The following is a 10880-nucleotide window of genomic DNA, read 5'->3' as shown; positions in this document are numbered from 1 at the left end:
ACAATTGAATCGGTGAAAAACTCAAACAAAGACTGACAAACAACCAATGTGCAAATGAAGACAAATACAAACAAAAACAAAAGTAATAAGTAAATATGTAAGAGAGCAAATAAAGCTGAGAACATGAGTTGTAGAGTCCTTGAAAGTGTGTCCTTAGGTTGTAGAATCAGTTCAGAGTTGAGGTGAGTGAAGTTATCTATGCTGGTCAGCAGCCTGATGGTTTGGGGGTAATAACTATTCCTGAACCTGGTGGTGTTAGTCCTAAAACTCCTGTACCTCCTTCCCAATAGCAGCAGGGAGAAGAGAGCATGTCCTAGATGGTGAGGTCCTTAATGGATTCTGCTTTCTTGTGGCAGCTCCGTGTAGATGTGCTCAATGGTGGGGAGGGCTTTTCCTGTCATAGTCTGGGCTGGATGCACCACCAGGCCATGATGTAACCAGCCACTGAGCATTGATAGAAGGTGGTCAAAATTCTAGATGATATGCGAAGCTGTGCAAACTTCTAAGAAAATAGAAGCATGGCCAAGCATTTTTTTTTGTAATGATACTTAGGTGTTGGTCCCAGGACAAACCCTCTGAAACAATAATGCCAAGGAATTCATCTCACATTCTCAATATTATTCATTTTTTTCCTTTGCACAATTTGTCTTCTTTTGCTCATTGTTTCTCTGTCAGCCTCTGTTTGTTTTCAGGTTTTCACAAATTCTATTTCTTTATTTTCCTGTAAATGCCTGCAGAAAATTGAATCTCAAGGTAGTGTGAACTTTGATATTCACTTTTACTTTGACTTTGTCACTCCTGAGCACCACACACTATCACTGGGGCACATGTTTACAGAGGCAAATTGCCACTGCGGATGCCTTATCACTGTCAGTAGCATCTCTCTCCCTCTGGGGTCTACATCATTCATCAGGTATTGACTAAGTGCCAATTCCCATATCGCTGCGGCAACCATGTATACTAAATGGTGGCGAGCACCATATCACCCCTGAGAAACTAACTTCCATGGCATCATGTCAGCAGGCATAGAGGGCACTATTGTACTGTACTTAACCCCCACACCAATATATAAAGGCATCCGTTAGTCTTGCGAGACCATGGATCTGTGCCTGGAAAGTCTTCACTCTCCAGGGCGGAGGCCTGGGCAAGGTTGTATGGAAGACCAGCAGTTGCCCATGCTGCAAGTCTCCCCTCTCCACGACACCCATGTTGTCCAAGGGAAGGGCATTAGGACCCATACAGCTTGGCACCAGTGTCGTCGCAGAGCACTGTGTGATTAAGTGCCTTGCTCAAGGACACAACACACTGCCTCAGCTGGGGCCCGAACTCACAACCTTCAGATCGCTAGTCGAACGCCTTAACCACTTGGCCACGTGCCCACACCAATATACAACACTCAATATACTATGAAAGCTTCATCACTGAGGGAACCATATCATGGTAGGCACCAGATCATCTGCACCTCATATTCCTAGGGGAACAATATCACTGGAACAACATGTCTCCATAGCAACAATATCACCGTGGAAACTATGTACATGGCATCAGTGCCCCCAACTCAATAACTCGAGCTCTCTGTCCATTGAGAGCAGAATCAGAGTGGGGCACGGATCCGTGTGGACACCAAAGATCAGGGCACGCAGTGGATTCCTGGGAAGACAACTCTCTAGGTCACATGTCACCACTCACCACAAAGTCTCAGTGGAACCGCGTCCTGTTGAGCATTGTATGCTAATGGCAGGTGTAGCATGGAGTTAGAAAAGGGAAATCATGTTTGTCTAGTCTATTGGAGGTTGTTGAGGATGTGATAAGTAGTGGATATATTAGAATATAGAGCAGTACAGTATCTGGCCCTTTGGCCCACGATGTTGTGCTGACTGATATCAATCTAACCCTTCCCTCCATGACCCGCCATTTTTCTTGCATCCATGTGCCCATCTAAGAGTGTTTTCAGTGTCCTGGTTGTATCAGCCTCCATCACCAATCCCGGCAATGTGTTCACCACACTCTCAGTTAAAAAAACACCCTACGTCTGACATCTCCCCTAAACTTTCCTGCAATGGATGTCCTCTGAGATTGACCACTGCCACCCTGGCTGTCCTCTGTGATACATTGACCCTTGTAGAAGGCATTCCACAAGGTCTCACACAGGGTTACAATGTTAGACATGATATGCTACCTACAGTGACAATATATGCATGTACTTGCTCACTCTATTCTCTACTTCGGAAGAACTTGACTTTGTGGAGGAGCTTGTACTGCACACCTGCCAGAGAAAACTCAGCACCTGTCTACCTTCAGTGGACAGGTTGGACTCAAGGTCAGCCAGAGAAAGACTGGGACCATGACCTTCAAATGTAGATCCTCCTCCTCCCCCTCTCAAGGCATTTGGCGTTGACTTACCGAGCGCCGGCAGATTCACCTACCTGGGCAGCATCTTTCGGCAGGATGGTGGGATCAAGGACCACATCCGGTGCAGACTTGGAAAACCTAGAAATGTCTTCAGATCAATGAACAACATATGGGGATTAAGGAAGTACAACGTCCATTATTAAGGACGTCCAGCACCCAGGACATGCCCTTTTCTCACTGTTACCATCAGGCAGGAGGTACAGAAGCCTGAAGGCACACACTCAGTGATTCAGGAACAGCTTCTTCCCCTCTGCCATCTGATTCCTAAATGGACATTGAACCCGTGAACACTACCTCACTTTTTAAATATATATTATTTCTGTTTTTGCACACTTTTTAATCTACTCAATATACATATACTCTAATTGATTTGCCTATTCATTTTTACTTCTTTACTTCTATATTATGTGCTGCATTGGACTGCTGCTGCTGAGTTAACAACTTTCACGACTCATGCCGGTGATAACAAACCTGATTCTGATTCTGACTCTGAACCGGAGCTGTGTTCTGCCCCCACTCTGGTATGGGTCAGAAAACTTGCGCATGATGGAGAACGACCTTGCCAAGCTGTTGTCATTCCACACCGTGAGCCAACGTGTACGTGTAGAAGGCCACAAAGCTAGCCAACAGGGAATTGGGGTCAATGCACTGACATGGACTGAGAGTAGGTTATGGGACAGATGACAAGGAATGGGAGGTTGGCAGGCTGTAACTAGTGGGGTATTGCAGGGAACTCTGCTTGGGTCCCAGCTATTCACAATCCATGTCAATTGCTTGACTGAGGAGCCAAATATCGCAGTTGGAAGCTTACTGGTGGTGTGGGAGAGGGGCTAGTTTTGCTGCTGTTGTCTGGTGTTGTGTTTTTGCTGTTGTTAGTGTTGTTCTGCTGAACACTGTGGGCTCGCTATGTTGTCGTAAACACAAGAAGTTCTGTAGATACTGGAAAGCCAAAGCGACACACACACAATACTGGAGGAACTCAGTGGGTCAGCCATGAACGAACGGTCAACGTTTCAGGCTAAGACCTTTCTTCAGGACTGGAAAGGAAAGGGGAAGAGGCCAGAATAAAGAGGTGGTGGGGTGCGGGTTGGGAAGAAAGCTAGCTAGAAGGTGACAGGTGAGGCCGGGTGGGTAGGAAAAGTAAAGATCGTCGCAGGAATGCATGGTGACACTTGCAGGCTGTGCCCAGCACATCCTCGGACGTGATGGTTGTTAATGCAAACAAAGCATTTCCCTCCATATCCCACTGTATATGAGAATCTGAATCATAAGGTGGCTCCAAGCGCAGTGAGCAAACAAGGTGGTGGCAGATTGTTCGCAAACGTGGGCTTGCCCGGTTTGGGGGCCTAAAGCAGAGTGTGTTTTAAACGGTGAGGTACTGGGCAATGCCACTAAAAGATAACATGCAGGAGCAGCCGGCAGGCAGGAGGGCTGACTTCTGCAGCACAGGAGCAAGGGTGTTTTTCTGCAGTGGTACGGGGCCTGAGTTAGGTCACAGCCGGAGCGCTGGGCTTTGTGAATTAAAACTACATAATTGCCACAGAGGTAGTGAAGCACAGAATTACCAGACAAGAGAAGTAGGTTATTAAAAGTAGGTTATCCATAAGAGGAGAGATTGAATAGACTGAGACTTCATTCTCTAGAGCTTATAAGAATGAAACTTGCAAAATTCTCACAGGCTCAATAAGGTGGATGCAGGGAAGGTGATTCCCCTGGCTGAGGTGTGCAGAACTATATTCACAACAGGGACATGTTTATTTCAGGATATTAAGGGAATTGCAGGATAAGGGGATAGCACGGGGAAATGGTGCTGAGGTTTGACAGACCGAATGGCCAACTCTTGCTCGCATTTCTCACGGTCTTCCCAAATTATTGCCGCCCCCTGCAGCACTGGCAAAACACTGGAACAATTCTCAGGACTTCTTTGGCAGCTCCTCCCAAACCTGTGACATCCAACGTCTGAAAGGACAAGGGTACGAGGATGCCAGCAATTCCAAGTTCTCCTCCAAGACCCTGCCTTTCCTGGCCTGAAGTCAGTTGCCATTCCCGCATTGTTTCACAGCCAACATCCTGCCTCGGAGTGGGTGGACCCTCCCCACACACAGAGCTACGGCACGCCTCAAGGTCAGATCAGGATGCTTCAATCTTTAAAAAAACCCTGCCTTACTACAAAGTTTCCTGATATTTTAGGTCATTTCCCCCGACCTGGTAGATTATTCCAAAAAAGGTTCCAAACAGAATCCCTTCAATGGAAGTGTTTGAAATGAACATATCCCAAGAGCAGCTCTAAGTCCCCAGATCTCAATGCCTTGGCCAGGCTTGGGGGAGTTGGACAAGTTCTCACTGTTGGCTCTGTGCTTGGAGCTGAGCAGATGAAGTCTACAGATGTTGCAAGTCAGCACCTGTGCATCGGGAGCTCAGGAAGCAACTTGTTCTGCTTTCTGCTGATAAGAGATTTCAGAACGTTCCAGAGGAAGCTCAGAGATCCCCGCACCTGTTTACGGATTCGTACCCCGTCCCTTCATCCTCTGTGAAATCGCAGCTGGCCGAGTGACGTCACAATGTAATCTGGCTTTCCTTGTTTGTTTATCAGGCGGGTGGTTTATAAAGGTCTGCAGGGCATTTGTAGGGATCCGTGCAGTAGTCCACAGCCTCGTTTGTCGGATCATGAAGGGCCCAGAGATGGCTTCCTTTGATGACAGCTCTCACATAGATTCAGAGCGAGAGGCAGCCCGGAAGCAAGCCCTCTGATTAACCAATCCTCCCCTCATCCCTTTTTTAATTCCCCCACCTCCTAGATTCTACCAGTCACCCACAAACATGGTGGGGGTAATTTACAGTGGCCAATTAACCCACCAGCCCGCATGCCTTTGGGGACGCGGGAGCAAACGAGAGCACTCGGAGGAAATCCATGTGGTCACAGAGAGAACTGCAAACTCCACGCAGACAGCAACCGAGGTCAGGATTGAACCCTGGTTTCCAGAGCAGCTCTATCATCCGCTCCAAAGGTTCAATTTAATGTCAGAGAATGTGTACAGTATACAACCTGAAATTAATACTTGTCACGGACATCCATGAAACAGGGAGAAAAAGCCCCAAAGAATGAATGACAGGAAAATTTAGAACCCCAAGGCTCCTCCCCCCCAACCCACACACAAGTGGCAGCAAAAGCATCAACTCTCGCCCCCCAACTTACTTCAGCAAAAAGCATCAGCCCCCATCACCCACCAGAGTCCATGAGCTACAGTCAATCAAAAACTACTGCAATCCTACCTCTTCAACATCTCAACTTACGAGGGAGAGAGGGATATGGATCTTGGTGCAGTGAGACGGGAGACCAACAACTCGCTGTTCGATGTTACAGTGTGGCTTATTCGAGCTCCCCCCGACTCCAGGATCAGCAAACTCACTCTCACCATTGAGGGAGAGAGAGAGAGAGAGCACAGGCCTCCGACAGCCGCGCCCTCTGTCCCGATCTTTCGATCTCCCGTGGCGCCTCAGGCGCGTGCCGTCCAAGCCATTCCTGGAGATCCCGAAACGCAGGCCACTCGGCGAGTTCCGAAGAGCAAGAACCCACCCTCCGTGAAGAATGTAGTTTGAGTGCAGCTGTAGATCACGGACTCTGACAGAACACCAGCCACCGTGACTCCTCTGAAACACTATGGTGTTTCATCTCCGCACTTCCTCAACTTCTCCATCAAAGCTTCACCATCTTAGGTGTGGGACTTATTGATGAAAATGATCCGTTCACTTCCACCTCATTAAAACCCATCCATACAGTTCCTATTCTCTCCCACTTGGCTCAATACTCTCAACAGAGGTGAGGGCCTCACTAAGGTGAGCTTTCAGAGGTTCAAGCAATAGAAACATAGAAAACCACAAGCACAATACGGGGTCTTCGGTCCACGATGCTATGCTGAACATGTACTTACTTTAGAAATTACTTAGGGTTACTCATAGCCCACTATATTACTAAGCTCCACGTACCTATCCAGGACCCTATCATATCCGCCTCCACCACCATCGCGGGTAGCCCATTTCACGCACTCACCACTCTCTGTGTAAAAATCTTACCCCGACATCTCCTCTGTACCTTCTTCCAAGCACCTTAAAACTGTGTCCTCTCGTGCTAGCCATTTTAGCCCTGGGAAAAAGCCTCTGACTATCCACACGATCAATGCCTCTCATCATCTTATACACCTCTATCAGGTCACCTTTCATCCTCCGTCGCTCCAAGGAGAAAAGGCCAAGTTCACTCAACCTAATTCTCATAAGGCATGCTCCCCAATCTAGGCAACATCCTTGTAAGTCTCCTCTGCACCCTTTCTATGGTTTCCACATCCATCCTGTAGGGAGGTGACCAGAATTGAGCACAGTACTCCAAGTGGGATCTGACCAGGGTCCTATATAGCTGTAACATTACCTCTTGGCTCTTAAACTCAATCCCATGGTTGATGAAGGCCAATACACTGTATGCCCTCTTAACCACACAGTCAACCTGCGCAGCAGCTTTGATTGTCCGATGGACTCGGACCCCAAGATCCCTCTGATCCTCCACACTGCCAACAGTCTTACCATTAATACTATATTCTGCCATCATATTTGACCTACCAAAATGAACCACCTCACACTTATCTGGGTTGAACTCCATCTGCCACTTCTCAGCCCAGTTTTGCAACCTATCAATGTCCCGCTGTAACCTCTGACAGCCCTCCACACTATCAATCTTTGTGTCATCAGCAAATTTACTAACCCATCCCTCCACTTCCTCATCCAGGCCATTTATAAAAATCACAAAGAGTAAGGATCCCAGAACAGATCCCTGAGGCACTCCACTGGTCACCGACCTCCATGTAGAATATGACCTGTCTACAACCACCCTTTGCCTTCTGTGGTCAAGCCAATTCTGGATCCACAAAGCAAGATCCCCTTGGATCCCATGGCTCCTTACTTTCTCAATAAGCCTTGCATGGGGGATCTTATCAAATGCCTTGCTGAAATCCATATACACTACATCTACTGCTCTACCTTCATCAATGTGTTTAGTCACATCCTCAAAAAATTCAACCAGGTTTGTAAGGCACAACCAGCCTTTGACATAGTCACAGTCATAGTCATACTTTATTGATCCTGGGGGAAATTGGTTTTCGTTACAGTTGCACCATAAATAATTAAATAGTAATAAAACCATAAATAGTTAAATAGTAATATGTAAATTATGCCAGGAAATAAGTCCAGGACCAGCCTATTGGCTCAGGATGTCTGACCCTCCAAGGGAGGAGTTGTAAAGTTTGATGGCCACAGGCAGGAATGACTTCCTATGACGCTCTGTGTTGCATCTCGGTGGAATGAGTCTCTGGCTGAATGTACTCCTGTGCCCACCCGGTACATTATGTAGTGGATGGGAGACATTGTCCAAGATGGCATGAAACTTGGACAGCATCCTCTTTTCAGACACCATCATCAGAGATGGTCATCAGGAAAAGTTATGCTGACTATTCCTGTTCATATAATGCCTCTCCAAGTGTTCATAAATCCTGCCTCTCAGGATCTTCTCCATCAACTTACCAACCACTGAAGTAAGACTCAATGGTCTATAATTTCCTGGGCTATCTCTACTCCCTTTCTTGAATAAGGGAACAACATCTGCAACCCTCCAATCCTCCGGAACCTCTCCCGTCCCCATTGATGATGCAAGGATCATCACCAGAGGCTCAGCAATCTCCTTCCTTCGCCTCCCACGGCAGCCTGGGGTACATCTCATCCGGTCCCTGTGACTTATCCAACTTGATGCTTTCCAAAAGCTCCAGCACGTCCTCTTTCTTAATGTCTATCTGCTCAAGCTTTAGAGTCTGTTGTAAGTCATCCCTACAATCGCCAAGATCCTTTTTCATAGTGAATACTGAAGCAAAGTATTCACTAGGTACCTCAGCTCTCTCCTCCGGTTCCAGACACACTTTTCCACTGCCACAATGCGGCGGATGATTGGAGAGTGAAAAGAAGTGTGTTGCGATCAGAGTCGTTAAACAAACCACTCACAGGGGCTATTTTTGGAGGCTGATGTATGCTCTCTGCTTCTTTTTTTAGGAGTTGGGGACATTTTAGTGACACAGATAAACAGGATGTTATATCAAATCTTCCAGAGTGGTATCTCTGGTCCCCAGGGCTGACTGTTGATCAAATTCATTTGTAAAGTGGAAAAATGAGGTGCCCTTCCTGAAAACAGGAATACAGAACTTGGTCTCTGGAATTTATAGCCTCATTGGGAGATACGCCCTGTTTCCCACCCAGCACCCACCCCCCCAACTCCATTTAAAGGGACAGTCCAGCCATACCACCCTTCCGCATTGCAAGCCACCCTTGGATGTTGGGGAGACTCTAGTTGTTTCACTTCCCTCAGATACTTTTTTGCTCAACTCAGTTACTCCATTTCAGCCCAAGTTTCCTCACAGAGCCAAGGGAACACACGCCACAGAGCCCACACATCCACTGGGCACCCCCATTGACCTCTCCCCTTGCCCCTCGTCTCACTTCCTTCTTCCTGCCTCTTGCCCTCTGACCCCTGACCCCCACTCGGAGTTCCATCCTCTGCGCTGCACAGACAAGCTGCTTCTCAAGGTGCCTCTCCCAAGGGATAATCCACTTCCCGTGAGATACTGTATAGCGGCTGGGAGGGGGGACAGACGAGAACTGGATGAGACCCAGTGAGAGAGGACCCAGGAACCAGAGGCAACCTCAGCCTTGAGGAACCTCATCAGGAATTAGGGTCCAAACAAACTGGGGGAGGGCCCACCATGAATGGGACCACAAGCCTGTGGAAGCCATTCAGGGATTCAAAACCAGGGGAGGGAGGGCCCAAACCAGGTGGGAGATGAGACTGAAGAGGAGGCTAAAGGCGAAGGAGCAGGAAAATGTGGAAGGACCGAACCTGGAGCAGTCACTCCGATGGTGTTTCCATTTGTGGTTTTTTGCTTGAGTTTTGATCTCTTCAGATAGTCCAAACATCTCCCTGTAGCCATTGCAGGCAACAGTTAGCAAGTTGGAACAAGTGCAGGCTTCAAAGAGCCACTGAAAACCACGGGAATACTTGAGAGTTCTCAAAAGGCTCAAGATCAGCCTGAAGGCAGATATGTAAATGAAGCAAACCACAACAGCTTTTCAAGTGTGGAATTGGCATCGTTTACTTTTACTGCAAGGAAAGCTCGGCATCAAAGCAGACCCAAACTGAGAGAGTCAGCACGGTGCTGGAGAGAATAAATGTGACAGAGATGTGTTTAAGAGCAGAGTTGATAGTGGAGGAAGGGAAGCCCCTTTCTTTAAAAAAGGAAGACATCTCCCTCGTCCTAGAATGAAAAGCCTCATCCTGAGAGCAGATGCGGCGGAGACGGAGGAATTGCGAGAAGGGGATGGCGTTTTTGCAAGAGACAGGCTGAAAAGAGGAATAGTCCAGATAGCTGCTCTGCTCTTAAATGCATCTCCCCCATTTCGTGTACATTTGCTCTCACTCCATCCTCCCGCCACCCCACTAGGAATAGGGTTCCCCTGGTCCTCACCTACCACCCCACCAGCCTCCGGGTCCAACGTGTTATTCTCCGTAACTTCCGCCACCTCCAACGGGATCCAACCACTAAGCACATCTTTCCCTCCCCCCCTTTCTCTGCATTCCGCAGGAATCGCTCCCTACGCGACGCCCTTGTCCATTCGTCCCCCCCCATCCCTCCCCACTGATCTCCCTCCTGGCACTTATCCGTGTAAGCGGAACAAGTGCTACACATGCCCTTACACTTCCTCCCTTACCACCATTCAGGGCCCCAAACAGTCCTTCCAGGTGAGGCAACACTTCACCTGTGAGTCAACTGGGGTGATATACTGCATCCGGTGCTCCCGATGTGGCCTTTTATATATTGGCGAGACCCGACGCAGACTGGGAGACCGCTTTGCTGAACATCTACACTCTGTCCGCCAGAGAAAGCAGGATCTCCCAGTGGCCACACATTTTAATTCCACATCTCATTCCCATTCTGACATGTCTATCCACGGCCTCCTCTACTGTAAAGATGAAGCCACACTCAGGTTGGAGGAACAACACCTTATATTCCGTCTGGGTAGCCTCCAACCTGATGGCATGAACATCGACTTCTCTAACTTCCGCTAAGGCCCCACCTCCCCCTCGTACCCCATCTGTTACTTATTTTTATGCACACATTCTTTCTCTCACTCTCCTTTTTCTCCCTCTGTCCCTCTGAATATACCTCTTGCCCATCCTCTGGGTACCCCCCCTCGCCTTGTCTTTCTTCCCAGACCTCCTGTCCCATGATCCTCTCGTATCCCCTTTTGCCTATCACCTGTCCAGCTCTTGGCTCTATCCCTCCTCCTCCTGTCTTCTCCTATCATTTTGGATCTCCCCCTCCCCCTCCAACTTTCAAATCCCTTACTCACTCTTCCTTCAGTTAGTCCTGACGAAGGGT

This window comes from Mobula birostris, chromosome 11, assembly GCF_030028105.1.
Source record: "Mobula birostris isolate sMobBir1 chromosome 11, sMobBir1.hap1, whole genome shotgun sequence".
Classification (NCBI taxonomy): domain Eukaryota; kingdom Metazoa; phylum Chordata; class Chondrichthyes; order Myliobatiformes; family Myliobatidae; genus Mobula; species Mobula birostris.
Note: the sequence above shows the minus strand (reverse complement) of the source record.